The sequence below is a fragment of the Meles meles genome, chromosome 3 (genome assembly GCF_922984935.1).
Source record: "Meles meles chromosome 3, mMelMel3.1 paternal haplotype, whole genome shotgun sequence".
Taxonomy (NCBI): Eukaryota; Metazoa; Chordata; class Mammalia; order Carnivora; family Mustelidae; genus Meles; species Meles meles.
In genome coordinates, this window is record NC_060068.1 from 105,470,085 (window position 1) to 105,491,369 (window position 21,285).

General features: G+C 40.7%; 1 long non-coding RNA gene across 1 annotated transcript in view; it reads left to right on the forward strand.

The window, feature by feature from the left end:
* Positions 1–21,285, forward strand: part of LOC123938234 — a 26,262-nt gene continuing 4,977 nt past the window's right edge. Inside the window, exons 1-2 of the long non-coding RNA XR_006817694.1 lie at positions 1–295; positions 10,045–10,150. This is a non-coding gene — a long non-coding RNA (uncharacterized LOC123938234). The remainder of the gene's footprint in view (positions 296–10,044; positions 10,151–21,285) is intronic.

The window sequence follows — 21,285 nt, forward strand, 5'->3', positions numbered from 1 at the left end:
TTCCACTTCTGATTAAAATGACCGCAGAGGTGACGACCCGCAAGAATTGGTAAAATTTGGAGCAGAATTCACCCGGAGTTTGGTGGGGCTTATCTGTCAAGGATGCAAGAGGCGCGGAGGTTACGAAGCTCCCACCTGTCGCTCCCCGCCGGACACGGAGACTGCGGCCGGAGAGTTGCTGCGTGGGGATTGGAGGAGAGAAGCAATCCGTCTCAGCGCGTCTCCACCTTCCTGACAGCCCCTGGTTGGAGGAGCGGAGCGTCAGTCACTGGAGCGGTCGCCACCTCTGGGACAGGTGAGATTGTGTAACCTAGGCCTCTGGCTCTTTGGGCGGGTTAGGGGGCTGGGACAGGCGAGGAGGCAGGGCTGTTCTTGCTTGGCGCCTCCAGCTTTTCTGAGGGGAGCCCGGCGCGCGAAACTGAGGGGACCAAGGGGGCACTGCTTGGGATGTGGCCGCCCCGAGGCGATTCCGCCCGCCCGCGTGCCGGGACGTGGCTGGGTGAGGCAGTTCTACAACCTGCCGCCGGGATGGCCCCGCGGGGCCACGTTCTCTTGCTCGTGGAAGGCGGAGGGCCTGAGGGCTGGACAGCGCCTTGCCTCAGTACTGGGAACTGTCCCACCGACGAAGGTGGGAAGGCCGCGAACAGCTCGAGGAAATCAGACCACAGGGCGTGTTGAGAATGCGGGCTCTGGAGCTGTTACGAATTCTGGTGCCTCCACTTACTTGCTGTGTGACCTACGGGCGTTCTGTGCTGAATCTCTGTGACTTTCAGTTCGTTCATCTGTAAAATGGGACCAATAGCAGCACGTCCCTCATTGCGTTGTTGTTTTGAATACGTTAGCATAAGGCGGTGAGCAAAGTGCCAAACTTAAAGACCCATTTTTATTAGTTACTCTTCCTTCAGGAGTCTTCCACCCTGGATCCAGGGGCAAGCAAACTAAATCTTGTCGTATTTCGGTGATGCAAAACAAGCTAGTTAAGGCGGGTGGCGGGAGTTGGCGGCGGGGGATCCGGCGTGCGGAGGTGTCTTCCCCCTTCTAAGGATCTGTCTCTGCTTCTATTATCCCTATCTCTATCCCTCTATCTCTTTTGTCAATAAAGAGGGGCTTTAAAATACTCATGCTTCGACAAATCCTATGATCAAAGATCACCAAAGGGGCGCCTGGGTGGCTCAGGGGGTTAAAGCCCTACTCGTGCTCTCTTTCTCTCTCTCTCGGTGTCAAATAAACAAATAAAATTAAAAAAAAAAAAAAGTTACCAGAAAGGCTCTTGGTGAAGTTTGTATGGCAAATGTCCTTTGACCCAGAGAATGTGCATATGACTTAGGTTGGTTAAAAGCAAAAAATCGGGCACTTCTCCTCTCTTGCAACTCTAACAAAGGTCTTTGTATATCTTGATTGTGCAGTTTTTAATATTTCACCTACCTTGAACTGTAATCTGAAAATTCTGTAAAGACTATAACTGGGGGCACCTGGGTGGCTCAGTCGGTTAGACCACCAACTGGTGATTTCGGTTCAGGTCATGAATCTGTCTCATTGGTGGTGAGATCCAGCCAGGGTCAGGCTCCAGCTCAGCCTAGAGTCTGCTTGAAATTCTCTCTCTCCTTCTTCCTCTGCTCCTCCCCCCACTCTCTAAAATAAATAAATATGAAATATATATATAAATTTTTAAAAATTTGATTCTGCCAAGCTTAAAGAACATTTTGAAGTTTGTTAACATTTCTTTGGCATGGTAATTTCTAATTCTGGCATTTCACATACCAAAAAAAGGAGTCTTTTCTACAAGCAGAATATGTTAGGTGAATGATCTTTCTAGATAATAAGTTGTAGGAAATGGAAAAAATTCTTGTACCTTTTCTACAGAACTACTTTGATACAAATGTCCTGTGTACTGTCTTTAGTTAGAATCTACAGAACTTAATTAGCCTGTATCCTCAGTGCTGTTTAAATTTTGAAGACATGTGTGACGAGGTCACAAGCCAAACTAATAGCACCAAGGAAAGAAACCCAGCTCTGCCCAACCCACTTCAAAGCTGGATTATCCAGAATTGGTATGGATACATCCCTAGGCAAAAACAGGTATTGACTGGTGCAGCATTACAAAGGAACTGCTTGTCAGTCCTACCATTAATACAAAAATAAATTTCTGATGCAACTCTCTGAACTCATTAAATTCTTTGAACAAATGTAATGAATCTCAAGAACAGAGAGAAAGGAAATCTGGGCATATGCATTTTCCCCAATATATTTGAGAGAGAACTATATACTCTTTACTCAGTGCCTAGCAATCAACCCTGAGTATAGCCAGGAAAATATGATTGAGCAATAATCTTTGTTTCACCTGGATCTTTACCTGAGACACTTGTTGCCAGGAGTTTGACAACAATTGAGTAATCATTTTAGGATTTAGTAACTCCCAGTATTCTAGATATTGGTGGCTGCTGTTATTGAGACTGTATTAAACATGATTTTAGTATTTCTATATATACTACATCATGTGGTATTACAAAAGTGAAAATGGAGAAATCATTCAGTCAGTCACTATATCAAGTAATACATTTGGTGAATATATCAAATCACACTTAAAATATTCAATGTAAAATATCAATAAGTTTAATGTGATTTATTGGGTAATGTTGGTTTTGATATATCATATCTTAAGATGGTATTTGCTAACTAAAAAAAGTACACGTACACTGATTTTTCAAATGCTAAATAAGCAGTAGAGAACAAAACCCCTCTTTTAGGAAATACATATATATGTTAGAAATGAGTATTAGAAGGGCACCTGGGTGGCTCAGTGGGTTAAAGCCTCTGCCTTCAGCTCAGGTCATGATCCCAGGGTCCTGGGATCGAGCCCACATCCAGCTCTCTGCTCTGTGGGGAGTCTGCTTCCTCCTCTCTCTCTCGGCCTGCCTCTCTGCCTACTTGTGATCTCTGTCAAATAAATAAATAAAATCTTAAAATATATATATATATATTTTAAAAATACTTAAAAAAAAAAGAAATGAGTATTAGAATAAAATGTTTTCTTCCAAAAAACTAGTAGGAGTAGCTGTAGTGTATTTCAAAGCACTCTTCCTTTTGACCATCTTTCAGACATAGAAGGAAAAGGCAAAAGGAGAAACTGTATATCCCAAGGATTTTTAAAACTTCTAAGGATAATAAAAATCTTCATTTTTTTTTGCAAGAAATGTGAGATTGACAAATGAAATTGTAGATACAGGGACTTAAGCTACTTTGACTACTTTAACTGTAGTTCTTTCATGTGCAACTTGCATTTTCTTAAGACATTTATTTAATTTCTGCATGTCAGTGCATCTCAGTTCAGCCTGTCTATTTAAGGAAGAAAGTAAACCAAAAAATATGATGCACTTGGATGTTATGTCATTTAATCTTTAAAATAAACTTACCAAGATTTCACCCATTTTCTGATGAGGAAGTTGAAACTCCAAAAAGGTTAAATAACTTCCCCAAGCTTATAAGAGCAATGTATGGAAAGACTAGGATTTGAATTTATTTCTGCCTGATCTTAAAATCCATGCTTTTTCCACTATATCACATTGATCTCTTGGTACCCTCAAAGGAAGAGAAACTTCATCAATCAGATAAACTGATATAATAATCCAATCATTATATCTTTCTTATTCAAGTGCTAATTAGCACTCTAGGTGGAGTTATCCCTGACTGCCACCAAATTTAATATCTTTATCTTTTTTTAACAACTGGAAACACTTAATTTAAAATATTTTCTGGTTTTTCCAACTGTATTATTAATTTCTTAGACCATGTAATTTCACATTAAGAAATCTGAATAGTTGATACCTTCACGTGGTTCAAATTTCAAAAAGAATTTTAAAAATATAATAAAAGGAGTCATTTTATTTTGTCCATTTTACACTCAGATGCCCTCTCATAAGCAAATCATCTTTTAGGTCTTATTTATTTATTTACTTACTTACTTACTTACTTAGGGTGGTTTTATGAAAGCATGGGGACAGGAAGAACATGATTTTAGCAGAAAGAGTTGCCCAAACTGTCTTATTAGGTTTTAAAATATTATTCTAGAAGGGCACCTGGATGGGTTCATTGGTTAAGCATCCGAGCAAGTCTTGATTTGGGTTCAGGTCATAATCTCAGGGTTGTCAAATGGAGCCCCACATCAGGCTCTGTGCTGGGCATGGAGCCTGCTTAAGATTCTCTCTCTCTCCCTCTCTCCCTCTCCCCCTACCCACCCAGCCCCCTCTTCCTTAGCCACCTGCCCCCCACTCCTGTGCAAACATGCACTCATGTTCTGTCTCTCCAAAAAAAAAAAAAGAAAGAAAGAAAGGAAAATAGACCTCTAGAGGTTTTTAAATATATAAGCAATTTCATATGTGTCAATTTATTTTTTTCTCTTTAAACACAATGGCAGCATCTACTATACACACTTCTATATCTTGCTTTTCTCACCTGATTTATTCTAGACATGTTTCATCTTAGCTTGTAAAGAGGTCTGTTATTCTTGTTTACTACTTCATAGTATTCTGTTTACATGATTTATCATCTTTAGTGTTGAATATTTAGATTATTTCCTTACCCCGCCCTTAACAAACATTGTTACAGATGTGTAGCTTTCTGATCTACTGTCTGTCCTCAAGGAAGTGCTGGGAACATATTAATTTAATTGAGAAATCATAAGCTGAAGGCTACTACTTATTTGAGCTATAGTTGACTACAACTGCAAGATGTCTAGCAATATCTAGGAAATGGGCATATTTTTAAAAATATGGAGTTATGGCTGCAGCTAGACTACCACACCACACAACCTAAGAAAATTATTTAGAAAATTTCCTAAAGTTTCTTCTGCTATTGAGCTTACCCTTCCTAAAAAGGGGATGTATATATACACAAAATATCTGCTTCCCTTCTAAAAGTTCTATCCTTACTGCCTGCCCAACAAAAATGAGCCCAATCAGGATACCTAGATGGTGCAGTCGTTTAAGCATCCAACCCTTGATTTTGGCTTGGGTCATGATCTTAGGTCATGATCTAAGGATTGTGAGATCAAGCCCTGTATCCAGCTGTGTGCTGGGCATGGAGCCTGCTTAAAATTCTCTCCCTCCTGGGGTGCCTGGGTGGCTCAGTGGGTTAAAGCCTCTGCCTTCGGCTCAAGTCATGATCTCCAGGTCCTGGGATCGAGCCCTGCATCGGGCTCTCTGCTCGGCAGGGAGCCTGCTTCTTCCTCTCCCTCTGCCTGCTTCTCTGCCTAATTGTGATCTCTGTCTGTCAAATAAATAAATAAAATCTTTAAAAAAAAAAAAAGACTCCCTCCCTCCCTCCCTCTGCCCCTCCCCCACCAAAAAAAAAAAAAAGAGAGAGAGAGAGAGAAGAAGAAGAGTGGGGTCAGTAAGTGATGTTACTCCATTTGATTATACACCTTTAGTGCCAGAAATGTTTTTTTTTCCCCAAAACTTCTAAAACTAATGAGTATATAAATATCTCTTGTGGTAGAATCACTCAGGTTCTCAGCAAAAGAGAGACTTCCTTGGGGATCTGTCAGAATTTTTTTTTTAAAGATTTTATTTATTGGGCCACCTGGGTGGCTCAGTGGGTTAAAGCCTCTACCTTCAGCTCAGGTCATGATCTCCGGGTCCTGGGATCCAGCCCTGCAGCGGGCTCTCTGCTCAGCAGGGAGCCTGCTTTCTCCTCTCTCTTTGCCTGCCTCTCTGCCTACTTGTAATCTCATCACTTCAAATCAAATATCATGCATATTTAGAAAAAGTATGGTCAGGGGCACCTGGGTGGCTCAGGTGGTTAAGTGTCTGCCTTCAGCTCAGGTCATGATCTCAGGGTCCTGGGATCAGCCCCAAATCAGGCTCCCTGCTCAGTGGGGAGCCTGCTTCTCCCCCCTGCCTGTCATTCCTCCTACTTGCTCTCTCTCTCTATCAAATAAATAAATAAAATCTTAAAAAAAAAAAAAAGAAAAAGTATGGTTAGTTCCATGTAAAACTGACATTAATAGTAATCATCTCGGGGAGGAGGGGGTTGCCTGACTGGCTCAGTTGATAGAGCATGCCACTCTTGATCTTAGGGTTCTGAGTTTGAGCCCCACGTTGGATGCAGAGATTACTTTAAAAAATAAAATCTTAAAAAAAAAAAAAACAGTAAAAAGGGGTGCCTGGGTGGCTCATTCAGTTAAGCAGCTGACTCTTGGTTCCAGGTCAGGTCATGATCTTAGGGTCCTAGGCTCAAGCCTCATGTCAGTCTCCATGCTCAACAGGGAGCCTGCTTAAGTATTCTCTCTCTCCATCTCCCTCTGCTCCACCTCCCACCAGTGTGTGCACTCTCTCTCTCTCTAAAATAAAAAATATTAAAAAACAAAACAAAACAGTTAAGGGCACCTGCGTGGCTCAGTGCGTCAAGTCTCTGCCTTCCGCTCAGGTCATGATCTCAGGGTCCTGGGATCAAGCCCCAAATAGGGCTTTCTGGCTCAGCAGGGAGCCTGCTTCCCCTCTTTCTCTGCTCTGCCTCTCTGCCTACTGGTAATCTCTCTCTCTGTCAAATAAATAAATAAAATCTTTTAAAAAACAGTTTAAAAATACTAATTATTTCTGGATAATGGAATTATACAGAGATTTATAAAGTTGTTTCTCTTTTTTGAATATTTGTATTTTCTAGTCTTTTCTTTTTTAGTTTTTTCCATAGTTAACATATATTTTGTGTAATAAAAATTAAATATTTAAATTAAATAAATTGATTTCAAATAAGTTTTGCAATTTTCTCACCTGTTCATTCAGCCAATATTTACTCAATTCCTGCTAAGTGCATGTCAGTGTGCTACTGCTTTGGGGGAAAACAAAAGAAACAGAAGAGTTAGTGTACTTCCTTTCAACTATACTTATATATATACTTACAGGTTGATGATTAGGTGGATAAAATGCACAGGGAATAATAGAAAACAGACAAATTCAAGACTGTATGACAAACTATTTTACAGCACTGAGTAGATAGAAGATAAAAGAGAAGGTAAAGGGGCGCCTGGGTGGCTCGGTGGGTTAAAGCCTCTGCCTTAGGCTCAGGTCATGATCCCAGGGTTCTGGGATCGAGCCCCACATCGGGCTCCCTACTCCGCAGGGAGCCTGCTTCCTCCTCTCTCTCTGCCTGCCTCTCTGCCTAGTTGTGATTTCTCTCTGTCAAATTAATAAAATATATATTAAAAAAGAAGTTAAAATGGAGTAAGTTTATTTAGGGAAAAGTTGATTATGACCATTTTGAGCTAGGATAATGACTGAGGGAAACAGAAGAGGTAAAGCTTTACAAATGGAAAGAAATGATAGGAATGTTGATAAAAAGTTGAAAGTCTTCAAATTGTGTGTCAGGATGGTAAAAAGATTAACTTGGTCAATACAGAGAAATCAAAACGGATATTCAAGAGAAATTTAGTTTAAAGAAATGTTAAATACTGGACTGGAGGCTTGAAATGTGATTCTATAGGCCACCCACCACAGTTCTTGAGAAGCAAAATTATCAAGATAAAAATTGTTAAGGGATAATTACAGTTGTTTTGTTTTGGCTGTATCGCATGAGTTTTGTTAGAACAAGGAAATACTGGAGACTAGAAAATAAGCAGTCTTGCTGTTGCGCTTAGTCCAGGTATGAGGTAGTGAAGCCAGATCAGATGAACGACTATCAAATGGAGTAAAATTTACTGTCAGCAGTCATAAAGAAACCACATGACTTCGTATCTGATTAGATGTAGGAAACAAGGAGTATAGGAACAAAAGTTACTTCAGTAAAACTGATACAGGGGTGCCTGGATGGCTCAGTCGTTAAGTGTGTGCCTTCAGCTCAGGTCAGGGATCGAGCCCCACATCATGCTCCCTGCTTGGCAGGAGGCCTGCTTCTCCCTCTCCCGCTCCCCCTGCTTGTGTTCCCTCTCTCGCTGTGTCTCTATCAAATAAATAAAATCTTTTAAAAAAAAAGAAAAAGAAAAACTGGTACAAAATTTCTGAGGAGAAATGTGGCATAATGTATCACGGTCCTTTACAGGAGTCTGGTGGGCTCACTCTGTAGAGCATATGATTCTTGATCTCAGGGTTGTGAGTTTGCACCCCACCTTGGGCACAGAGTTGACTAAAAAATCCTTTCTTTAAGTTTTCATTTCCATCTACTAGAATGCCTAAAATCCAAATAACTGACAATACCCATTGCTGGTGAGGATGCAAAGCAACAGGAACTCACTCACTGCTAGTATGGTACAACCACTTTGGAAGAGAGTTTGAAAGTTTCTTACAAAGCTAAACATTGTCTTACCATACAACTCGCAGTTGCACTCCTAGGTATTTACCCACGGAGTGAAAAACATATCCACATAAAATTCTGCATGTGATTGTTCATAGCAGCTTTATTCATAATCACTGAAACGTGGAAACAACCAAGGTCTCCTTTGAAAAGTAAATAAACTGGGCACCTGGGTGGCTCAGTGAGTTAAGCCTCTGCCTTCGGCTCAGTTCATGATCTCAGGGTCTTGGGATCGAGTCCCCCATCTCTGCTGAGGAGAGAGCCCACTTCCCCCTCTCTCTTTCTGCCTCTCTCTCTGCCTGCCTCTCTGCCTACTTGTGATTTCTCTCTATGTGTGTCAAATAAATAAATAAAATCTTTTTTAAAAAAAAGATAAGTAAATAAATAAGCAAATGTGTTCTCACTGTACGGTGGAATACTATTCAGTAATAAAAAAAAATGAGCTACCAAGCCATGCAAAAACGTAGATGAATTTTTTTTTTTTTTAATTTTATTTATTTGACAGAGAGAAATCACAAGAGAGGCAGGCAGAGAGAGAGGAAGGGAAACAGGCTCTCCGCTGAGCAGAGAGCCCGATGCAAGACTCGATCCCAGGACCCTGAGATCATGACCTGAGCCGAAGGCAGCAGCTTAACCCACTGAGCCACCCAGGCGCCCCAAGCAGATGAATTTTAAATGTATTGCTAAGTAAAGGAAGCCAGTCTGAAAGGCTGCATACCATGTGATCTTATTTATATGTGACATTCTGGAAAAAGCAAAATTGTGGAGATGTAAACAGATCAATGACTGCCAATGGTTGGAGTGAGGGAAGGGTTGAATGGAGGAAGCACAGGGACTTTTCAGACTGGTAAAATTCTTTATGATACTATCTTTTTTTTTTTTAAGATTTTATCTATTTATTTGACAGACAGATTACAATTAGGCAGAGAGGCAGGCAGAGAGAGGAGGGGAAACAGGTTCCCTGCAGAGCAGGGAGCCCGATGCGGGGCTCGATCCCAGGACCCTGGGATCACGACCTGAGCCGAAGGCAGAGGCTTTAACCCACTGAGCCACCCAGGTGCCCCTCTTTATGATACTATCTTTATGATACTTTATGATACTATCTAGAAATGACATTCCTGTAGCAACTTACATACCTTGCACCCACATCTTGGTTTTTAATAATGTTCTCTAATAAGAGGAACCATGGCTCCTTGGAGAAATGGTTGAGTCTAGAATTAGGGTGGGAAGTATACAAGATGAACCCGGAGCATCTTACAGTGCCATAAAGTAAGAAAATAGTACACATGCATGCGTGCATGCATGCATACATGCATACAGACACAGACACAGTAATGAGGACATCTGAGAGAGATAATAGAAGCTAACTAAAAGAGCCCCCAACAGCCATAGCTGGAATAATCTGAACAAATAAATATTCTTGAAATATGGCCCAAAATATAAAACAAGTACCCTTAAGTCCATATGGGCATAAATAAATGTTTGAATAAACAAATAAGTGGGGAAAATAGGTAAGTCTTCCAAGCAGAAGAATTTCAAATTTATGTAGAAACCCTGCCCTTAAGGAGGTGAAGTCCCCTTTCCTTAAGTTTGGGCTGTGCATAATGATATCCTTCCAAAGAGTAAAATATGGAAAAAGGAGGAGATAGAGTAACTTGATACTGGAGAAACCTGACAAACACTGCCTCAGCCGGGTTATCAGGATTAACATCAACAGCGATAACTCATATTGATAGTGTATACCCTTGATATTACCTGCAGGAAAAGTCTGAGAAACCGTCACAGTCAAGAGGAGCCCAAAGAGACACCATGATGAAATATAATGTATTATCCTGGATGGAATACTGGAACAGAAAAAGGACATGAGGTAAACTTGAAGTAAATTTGAATAAAGTGTGGATCTCAGTAATAATGTGTCAGTTAGCTAATAATATGTCGATGTTATTTTATTAATTGTGACACAAGTGCCATGCTAATATAAGATGGAAACTATACTAACTTCCCATCTTTTCTTTAAATCTAAAACAATTTTTTGGGGCACCTGGGTGGCTCAGTTGGTTAAGCATCCAACTCTTGATTTCTGCTCAGATCATGATCTCAGGGTGGTGATATCGAGCCCTGCATTGGACTCTGTGCTGAACAGGGAGCCTGCTTGAGATTCTCTCTCCCTCCACCACCCCGCCCAAAAGTTTAAATCTAAAACTATTTTAAAAATTAAATTGTTTTATTTTGGGGTTTTTTTTTCAGTTTTGTTGATATATAATTTATCTATAACATTGTATTAATTTAAAGTATACAACCTTAAGTTTGACTTGCTATTGCAAAATGATTGCCACAATAAGTTTAATTAACATATATTACCTCACATAGCTACAGATTTTTTCTTCTTGTGCTGGGAACTTTTAAGATCCTACTTTCTCGTGAAAGTTTATTTTTTAAAATGCTTATTCCTTTGAGGGTTACCTGGGTGGCTCAGTCAGTTAACTGTTTAAAAACAAAAAAAATAAGAAACATCAGACAGATATAGATTATGTATGGATGGTGGGATAGTGGGCTTATTTATCTATTTATTTATTTATGTTTCCAGTTTTTGTATAAGCAATCTATTACTCTGGTGATCAGAAAAAAAATGTAATAAAGGTTGTAAGAAAAAAATCACTATAGGTGAAAAATCAGAGGACTGATCAAATGGGATACTTATTGTCAGGGTTGGGAAAATAAAGCAGGAACAATTTCTTTTTCAGGTAAAGAAGATGATAATGGGTTCACCTTATCTGTTTGGTTTCAGACTGCACTGGGAAGAACTTTTTTTTTTAAGATTTTATTTATTTGATGGAGAGAGAGAAACATCAAGAGAGGGAACAAGCAGGGGGAGCAGGAGAGGGAGAAACAGGCTCCCCGGAGAGCAGGGAGCCTGATGCAGGGCTCAGTCCCATGACCCTGGGATCATGACCTGAGCCAAAAGCAGAAACTTAACAACTGAGCCAACCAGGTGCTCCTGCAATGGGAAGAACTTAGATATGTGCACCATTATATGGTAACCCCCAAGAGAAACATACTCAATAGAAACACAAATAAATATCTTTATTGTAACTGGAAACAACTGTTTTTTTTTTAAAGATTTTATTTATTTATTTGACAGACGGAGATCACAAGTAGGCAGAGAGGCAGGCAGAGAGAAAAGAGGAAGCAGGCTCCCCGCGGAGCAGAGAGCCCCATGCAGGGCTCTATATCCCAGGACCCTGGGATCATGACCTGAGCCAAAAGCAGAGGCTTTAACCCACTGAGCCACCCAGGCGCCCCTGGAAACAACTGTTTTTGAAGCCTTTATTTATTTTTGAAAGAAAGAGAGAACATAAGCAGTGGGGAGAGGCAGAGGGGGACGGAGAAAGAGACTCTCTGCTGAGCAGGGAACCCAATGCTCCCAGGATCCTAGGATCACAACCCGAGTCAAAGGCAGATGCTCAACTGACTGAGCCACCCAGGCATCCCTGGAAACAAATTTTTAAAAGATGTCAAATTGTAGCTTTGGTTTTTATAAAAGAAAACATCTCTCTGCGAAAGGTCATGTGGTTACCAATGAAGATTAAGCTATTTTTCCCCCAAGTGAGTCCTTGGTGAATACATTTTAGGTATTGCCTCCCCAGAAAGATGCATACTGAAAATATGCTTTCCTTCACTGCTCAGTAGTAATTAAAAGGGAAGCCCAAGAATCACACTAATGAATAAGTATCAGCAAGTGTATAGGCCGTCAGCTCAGATACCTACATCCACAGTTGTATAAGCTCATTGACAAGAACAGGGTTCTAAGAGCCTGCAATCAATAGATCCTCTGAAGAAACCCAGAACTTTACTGTGTGCATCACAATGAAGCCCCTAACTCTCCTATAGATGTGGAAAATACTCCAAACCTCCTGTTTCCTTATGTCCTCCTCTACACTGCAACTTCGACAGCCACACCTACCTTCTCTAGAGCTCTCCTTGATAGCCAGGGCTCTCTGCCACAAACACTAGAAGGGCCCAGGACTGGTGAAAGTTTAGAATCTCATTTGCTGAGCACTTTCCTGATGAGAGAATAGTTAAATAGAAAACCTCACAGCAAGATGCAGCTTATCTTCCAGGTGGTCTGGCTCATAGTGAATGAGTACTTTTGAATCAGAAGGACCCTTAAGTAGTCCTCTAGGTCTCATACTACCCCTTTAATAAAGAAGAAAGTGGAGGACTAAGCATTAGGGTCAATACCTCCTGCAAAAGTCTTTCGGGTAATGTTTCCATTCTTCACCCTCTGATGTTTCCTATAAGAATCAGAAGTACATCGTTGCTTACCAAAGTGAGAAGAGAACAAGCCCAGGATTCCAACTCAAAGAGCAATTTTGGCTTACAAGTGAGCACTGAGTCACTCTGAGGACTGTTCTTAGAGACTCTTGTGGAGTGTTTGAACTCAACTTTGTTTTCCACACCCCTTGCTCATCAAGGCAGGCCTATAAACCAAGAGACGCAGCATGGCGTTCACCTGCAGGGCAGGTGAACAGTGCCACCTCCCAGATGTTCTTCCCCAGGGAAGTGACATGGTGTTTGCTCTGGCTCTAAGAGGACACCTATAGACAGTCTAGTTGAAACACGAGTCTGGTATAAGCTCACAGAAGCTATAAGAAAAACTGTGGTCCAGACTCTACTCTGAAACTTTTTACCTAGAGGGACCTCTTGAACCCTGGCATTGGCACCACTGTGACAAGGAAGAAAAATACAGCCAGGGTTGGACTTCTCCAGCATAAATCTCATAGATGAAAAAGGTTTGTCATTTGAGGAGGATTGCTTCACCATTTCAAGAGTTATGTAGGACAAAAGCCTCAGAAATGGGCAAGCCTGTCAGTGGCCTCTAGGGTTTGGTTAAAGCCCTAGTCTGTCCCAGTGCCTCTGTCCATAAGCTGGCAGAGTTTTTAACCAAGACTGAGCCATGAGAGAGTGTCCAAAGAAAGCAGCAATACTCTTCTGTGTACTAGAGACTTTATATAAATATTAGAATTCCTAGAGAGTAACTGAAGGACTCAAATATTTTAAAACCCTCGAAAGCACTGGTGAGACTATTCAGAGCCTGATCATCTCATTCCCCACAATTATTCTCACAGGTTCCTTTTTGTACTTTTATATGTCATTAGCAAGAGTGTAAATTGATAAAAATCTTTTAGGAAATCAGTTTTGGAGTTACCTTCACATTTTAAAATGTATTCACCCTTTTGTCTAGCAAAATCCAGTTCTAGTTCTGGGGCAATTAGCACAGAGCTTCTCTCATGTCATGGTTCCACACATGGTTCCACAAAAATATGTGTATGAAGATGGTCACTGAAACCTTGCTTGTCCATCATTAAGTGGTTAAATAAGTAGTGTTACAACTATAAAATGCAAACTATCATCTGAGCTTTTAGCAAGTCGTCATCTTTTTCTGGTGGAGGGTCTTGCCTCAATGTTGATGTCTTCAGACTGATCAGGGTGGTGGTTGCTGAAGATTGGAGTAGATGTGGCCATTTCTTAAAATAAAACAACATTAAAGTTTCCCTCATTAAAGGACTCTTCTTTTCATGAACGATTTTTCTGTAGCAGGTAATATTGACAACATTTTACCTACAGTAGAGCTTCTTTCAAAATTGGGAGTTACGGGGCGCCTGGGTGGCTCAGTGGTTTAAGCCGCTGCCTTCGGCTCAGGTCATGATCTCAGGGGCCTGGGATCGAGTCCCGCATCGGGCTCTCTGCTCCACAGGGAGCCTGCTTCCCTCTCACTCTCTCTCTGCCTGCCTCTCTGCCTACTTGTGATCTCTCTCTGTCAAATACATAAATAAAAAAAAAAAAATCTTAAAAAAAAAAAAAGATTAAAAAAAAAATTGGGAGTTACGCATTGGTGGTATAGTGGTGAGCATAGCTGCCTTCCAAAATTGGGAGTTAATCCTGGGGTGGCTGGCTGGCTCAGTAGAGCATGAGACTTATGATTTCAAGCCCCACGTTGGGTGGAGAGATTACTTAAAAATGATATCTTTTTTAAAAAGGTCAATCCTTTCAAACCCTGCTGCTGCTTTATCAACTAAGTTTATATAATAATCTTAATCGTTCATTGTCATTGTAACAATCTTCACAACATCTTCACTGGGAGTAGTTTCCATCTTTTTTTAGAGAGCACGAGCGGGGTGAGGGGCTGAAGGAGAGAGAGCACGAGCAGAGTGAGGGACTGGATTCAGGGCTCCATCTCAAGACCCTGGGATCATGACCTGAGCCAAAGGCAGACGCTTAATCAACTGAGCCATCCAGGCACCCCAAGAGTAGATTCCATCTTAAGAAGCTGCTTTATTTGCTCATCCAGAAGAAGCAAGTTTTCATCCGTTCAAGTTTTACCATGAAATAACAGCAATTCAGTCACACCTTCAGGCTCCACTTCTAATTCTATTCCTCTTGCTATTGCCATCACATCTATAGTTACTTCTTCCACTGAAGTCTGGAGCCTCTCAAAGTCATCCATGAGGGTTAGAATCCACTTTTCCCGAACTCCTATTAATGTTGGTAGTTTAAATCCTGAACGTTCTTAACAGCATCTAGAATGGTGAATCCTTTACAGAAGGTTTTCAGTTTACTTTGCCTATCTTGATTTTTAACATGCCTTCCTCACTAAGTTTAATCATTTATAGCTTCTGACTTAAAGTGAGACATGCTGTTTTTCCTTTTATTTGAACACTGAGAGGCCTCTGTCGGGTTATTAATCAGTCTAATGTCAATATTGTTATGTCTCAGGGAGTAGGGAGGCTCGAGGAGAGGGAGAGAGATGGGGGAACACATGGTGGGTGAAGCAGTCAGAACACACACAACATTTACTAAATTTGCCCTTGTGGGCACAGTTCATGCATGGCACCCCAAAACAATTACAAGAGCAACATCAAAAAATCACTGATCACCATAACAAATATAATAATGAAAAAGGTTGAAATATTGCAAGAGTTACCAAATATGACAAAGAGACACAAAGTGAGCAAATGCTGTTGCAAAAATGGGAAATATAGGGGCAGTTGGGGGGCTCAGTCAGTTAAGCATCTGAATCTTGATCTCCACTCAGATCTTGATCTCAAAATCTTTAGTTCAAGCCCCTCATTGGGCTCCACACTGGGCATGGAGCCTGCTTAAAAAACAAAAAACAAAAACAAAAACAAAAACTAGTTGTATATGTGGAAAGTGGGCGATGGATTTCTTACCCAGGTCTGCAAAATCTAAGTACTAAGGTCTCAAAAGAGAAATAATAGAAAAGTTTCACTTAAAGGGCACCTGGGTTGCTGAGTTGGTTGAGCTTCCAACTCTTGATTTTGGCTTAACTTGTGATCTCAGAGTCATGGGATCCAGCTGGCTTAGGACTCAGGTCTCAGAGGGGACTGTGTTCTCTCTCTCTCTCTCCCTGTTGCTCTCCCTTGGCTCCTATGTGCTCTCTCTCTCTTCTCTCTTTCTAAAATAAATAAATAAATAATTTTTAAAAATGTCCTTAATGGGGATGCCTGAGTGGCTCTGTCAGTTGAGTGTCAGACTCTTGCTTTCTGGGGTCATGATCTCAGGGTCATGGGATCAAGCCCTACATAGGAATCCATGCTCAGCACGGAGTCTGCTTGTCCCTCTCCCCTCTGCTCCTTCCCCCCATTCCTGCTCTCTCTCTCTCTCCCTGGAATAAATAAGATCTTTTTTTTTTTAATGTCCTAATAATAGGCTCCTGGGTGGCTCAGTCAGTTCAGTGTCTGCTGTCAGCTCAGGACATGATCCCAGGGTCTTGGGATCAAGTCCCACATCCAGCTCCCTGCTCAGTGGGGAGTCTGCTCCTCCCTCGGCTCCTCCTGCTGCTTGTGCTCTCTCTCAAAAATAAATAAATAAAAAGTTTAAAAAGTTAAAAAAAAAATAAAACAAAATTGCTCTAATGAAATAGTAAAGATTAAATTTATTCATTAAATCTCAACCTTTGAGTACATATATTTTTAATATTCTATATGAGGAAATGGGAAGTATGAACATTGGTTGTCTCAAGGAAAAACATTCATGCAACTATTTTTTTTGTAAATTGAACTAACCATTTTTTTCATGGAACATCATTTTTACTTAAAAGTATGACTGACATAAAATTTGGTAATTCAGATGTGTGTATGTGACATTTCTGGACTCTGCCACTTGAAGGAAAACAGCTGATAATATTTGTGTCCAAATATAAAATTTTAGCTTTGGGGCAAAAGTGAGAATTTCTGGAAAATTGCATCCTCTGTCATTGGTGATTAGTTCCCCAAGCTTAAAGACTTTTTGATGAGATAGGTAATGATATTGTCAAATGTATTTTTGACATTCTCTAGTAAAATGTGTCAGTATTTGCATGAGCTGCATAACTCAATGAACTGATGACCAATGCCTGATGTTATAAAACCATGCATAAATAAAAGAACATGGAAAGATGGACCAATAGATTTTAATGTAACAGAATATGAAAAATTTATAGTTACGGTTTCAACCTTTAGGAAACTAACAGTTCTTGAATTTGGGTATGTTATTAAAGATAATAATGAGGGGCACCTGGGTGACTCAGTCAGTTAAGTGTCCAACTTGTGATTTCAACTCAGGTCATGAGATCGAACCCTGCATTGTGCTCCACGCTCTGTGCTCAGCAGGGAGTCTGTTTGAAATTCTCTCTCTCTGTGCCCTCCTCCTGCTCTCTCTCTCTCTCTAAAGTAAATAAATAAATCTTTTTTAAAAAAGATAATAACCACAATAATCAGAAAAAAAATTAAAATATCCCTCCTTTTCCCACTACATATCCACGAGTCCAGATTTTCTTCATATTCTTCAATGAAAATACTATATTGCAATTGACTGAATGTTGAAGCATATAGGAGAATATGTCTTTTATTAAGACAGACATTAAAAATTCACTCTTAACTATTTTTGCTTGGAAAAATATATTTTTTCTCAAAAATACATTACTTGTGTTCACATTTATGAACCAAACCAATTTTTATAAATGCCTCGGTTTTATTTTCTGATACACTAAATACCAATAGATAAAACCCATGTATATAAACAAGTGCTTTTTGGGTCTTTAATAATAAATAAAAGGATTTTGGATCTTTAATAATTTTTAAGTGCGTACAGGGGTTCTGAGACCAGAGAATCTCCAAACTGCTGCAATGCTATATAGCAGTTGCAGGGGAGGCAGGAGGGTGGAGGAGATGACTTACGAAGACTCTCCTGGGTTTTCAGTCTTTCCTCATTGAGCTAACTCTCATCTTTAACCCAGTAGTTAAAGCTGGGGAACAAGAGCTCTGAGCTATGCTCTAGGCATCTCTGGTATGAATCTATGAAAAGGAAGAGGCACTCCTTCTTTCTCCCTCTCTAAGTCTCCAGACAAGACTTGGCAGTTGCAAAGGGTGAAGAGAGAGACTAGAAAGGGCAGGGAGGGAACTTTGCAGCCACTAAGCAGTTTATGTAGAAACCCTGAAATTAAGTGGTAAGGGCAAGCTATAAGAGGCCTCAGCTGGTCCACTTGGGCTCAATATCAGAAACTGGGAGGAGCCAGGGACAACTCCTAGAGCAGTGATACTTGTATTTCTTTCCTCCTGTTCTGGCCCGTTTCCTAAAATGGCCTAAAGTCTTCAATAACTTTTAAGAACCAACATTTCTTCTAGGCCACAGTCTCAAATGGTTAATTAGAATAGGCCAACATGAAAGAAATCAAACTTAAAGAGAAAAAAATGTAAACCAACATAGTAAGAACTACTACTTTTCCACGTATATTGCATTCCACCTCCACATGCACTTCCATCTTTCCCTTTCCCTCCTACCATCCATCCCCTCCCCTTGGCCTGAGCCCTGTCCTTCTTTAGACTACTACTGAGTTATTAGAGATTTAGTCACTAGGAGGGGAAACTTAAGGGTAAGGCATTATACCATGATTTGAGTCCCCACTATGCCAGTTACTGGCTATGTGATCAAGCAGGTGACTCTCCTTCTCTGGACCCTCAGTTTCTACATCTTTAAGATGAGATGATCTTCCAGCTCTGTGATCCTGTGGTTATTAATAAACAAAAGATAGGTCAGGCTGGAGCTAAGGACTCTGTCATAAATGTATTCTCGTTGAGAAGAGCAGAGGAGCGGCACCTGGGTGCCTCAGTTGGTTGGACATCTGCCTTTGGCTCAGGTCATGGTCCCAGGGTCCTGGGATCGAGCCCAGCATCAGACTCCTTGCTCAGTGGGGAACCTGCTTCTCCCTCCCCCACTCCCCCTGCTTGTGCTCTCTCTCTCTCTGTCAAATAAATTTTAAAAAAAGAAGAAGAAAAGAAAAGAGCAGAGGATCTGGAAAGGGTACACAGCTCTAGTTTGCATCACTATACGTTATCCCCTTTGGACATGGATATATTCACAGGAGATGAACAAACACAGGTCTCTGAAAACAACATGGAGAAACCTCCCAAGACTGTGGTTCTTCCCTTGGGTTCACTTAGCTGTTAGGTTCCTGGAGTCAGTATTGGAGAATTCCCTCAGTTCTTGCCCAGCAGGGATAATTCCTTTGGTCTTGGGGGCCCTAGAGGTTTTTGACCTCCATGTTGTGACCCTGCTAATTAGATACCAGGCTCTGGCCCCTAGCAATGTTTTTATTTTTTTAATAGAGTTATTGAAATATGATTCACAGACCACACAATTTACCCAAAGCGTACAATTCAATGGTGTTTATTATATTCGCAGATTTGTACAACCATCATATCTATTTTGGAATATTTTCATCAGCCTTAAAAAGAAATCGTATACTCCTTAGTCATTATCTCTCAATACCCCTCCCCCCAGGTCCTCAAGCCTTTGGCAACCAAAGGTCTAATTTCTGTCTTTATAGATTTGTCCATTCTGGATAGTTCACAAAATGGAATCATACAATATGTGGTCCTTTGTGACTAGCTTCTTTCACTTAGAATGATGTTTTCAATGTTCATCAATGTCATAGCATGTATCATGTTTCATTACATTTTATTGCTGAATAATATTCCACTGTCTGGATATATAACACATCTTGTTTATTCAGAGCTTTGGGTTGTTGAGTCATCTGAATTGTTTTCGCCTTTTGACTATTGTGAGTAATGCTGCTATGAACATTGGTGTAAGGCATCTGTTTGTGTCCCTGCTTTAAATTCTTTGGGGGCATATACCTATGAGTGGGATTGCTAGACATATGATGATTCTGTATTTAACTTTTTGAAGAATACAAACTGTTTTCACGGTTGCTGCATCATTTTGCATTCCCCCTGGTAATGTGTGAGGGTTCCAACTTTTCTGCATCCTTACCAATACTTATTATTTATAGCCATCCTAATGAGTGTGAACAGTATCTCATTGTGGTTTTGGTTGTGTTTTCTTGATGGCTAACAATGCTGAGTATCTTTTAGTGTGCTTCTTGTCCATTTAATGTATCTTCTTTATTTTTTTAAGTTTATTTATTTATTTTCAAGTAATCCCTACATCCAACATGGGACTCAAACTCATGACCACAAGATCAAGAGTCACTGGCTTCTCCAACTAAGCCAGCCAGGTGCCTCTCATTGATATATATTCTTTAGATAAAGGTCTTTTTGGATCCCCCACTTTTTTTTTTTTTTTTTCATTTAGCTCTGTACCTAACAGGGTGCTCAAACTCACAACCCTGAGATCAAGAATCACATGCTCCACCACCTGAGCCAGCCGGACACCTCTTCTCTTGTATATTTTTAAATTGAGTTATTTGGGGGTACCTGTGTGGCCGAGTTGGTTGAGTAGCCAACTTTTGGTTTTGGCTGGGGCTGTGATCTTAGGATCATGAGATAGAGTACCAAGTTAGGTTCCATGCCAGCACAGAGTCTGCTTGTCCTTCTCCTTCTGCTCCCCACCCAGGCCCCCTGTCTTTTTTTTTTTTTTTCTTTAAGATCTATTTATTTAGAGAGAGAGTGCAAGCAAGTGGGGAAGTACAAAGGGAGAGGGAGAGACAAACTCCACATTGAGTGCAGAGCTCCACACAGGGTTTGGCACAGGACTCCATGCAGGACTTGATTTCATGACCCTGAAATCACAACCCTGAGATAACCCCAGCTGAAATCAAGAGTTGAACACTTAACCAAATGAGCTACCCACGCATGCGTTCTTATTTTTGAGTTATAACAGTTATTAATATTTTCTAGACACAAGTCCCTTATCAGATGTATGATTACTTGTATTTTCTCCCATTTTGCAGGTTGTCTTTTCTCTTTGTAGATAGTGCCATTTGAAGGATAGAAGTCTTAAATTTTTTTAAAAGATTTTATTTATTTACTTGAGAGAGAGATAGTGAGAGAGACCATGACAGAGGAGAAGATCAGAGGGAGAAGCAGACTCCCCACAGAGCTAGGAGTTGTATGTGGGACTCGATCCCAGGACTCCAGGACCACGACCGGACCACGACCCGAGCCGAAAGCAGCCGTCCAACCAGCTGAGCCACCCAGGCGCCCAGAAGTCTTAAATTTTTGATGAGGTCTAATTTATTTTTTTATTTTGTTCCTTGTGTGGTATCATATATAAGAAACTATTGCTGGGGCGCCTGGGTGGCTCAGTGGGTAAAGCCTCTGCCTTCAGCTCAGGTCATGATCCCAGGGTCCTGGGATCGGGCCCCGCATCAGGCTCTCTGCTCGGCAGGGAGCCTGCTTCCCCCATCTCTCTCTGCCTGCCTCTCTGCCTACTTGTAATCTCTGTCTGTTAAATAAATAAGTAAAATCTTAAAAAAAAAAAAAAGAAAAGAAAGAAAGAAAGAAACTATTGCCAAACCCAGGGTCATGAGGATTAACACCTATTTTCTTCTAAGAAGAGATGGTTTGGCTCTTACATTTAGGTTTTTGATGGATTTTGAGTTAATTTTTGTATGCAATATGAGGTAGGAGTCCAACTTCATTCTTTTGCATGAAGATATCCAGTTTTCCCAGAATCATTTGTTGAAAAGACTGTTCTTCA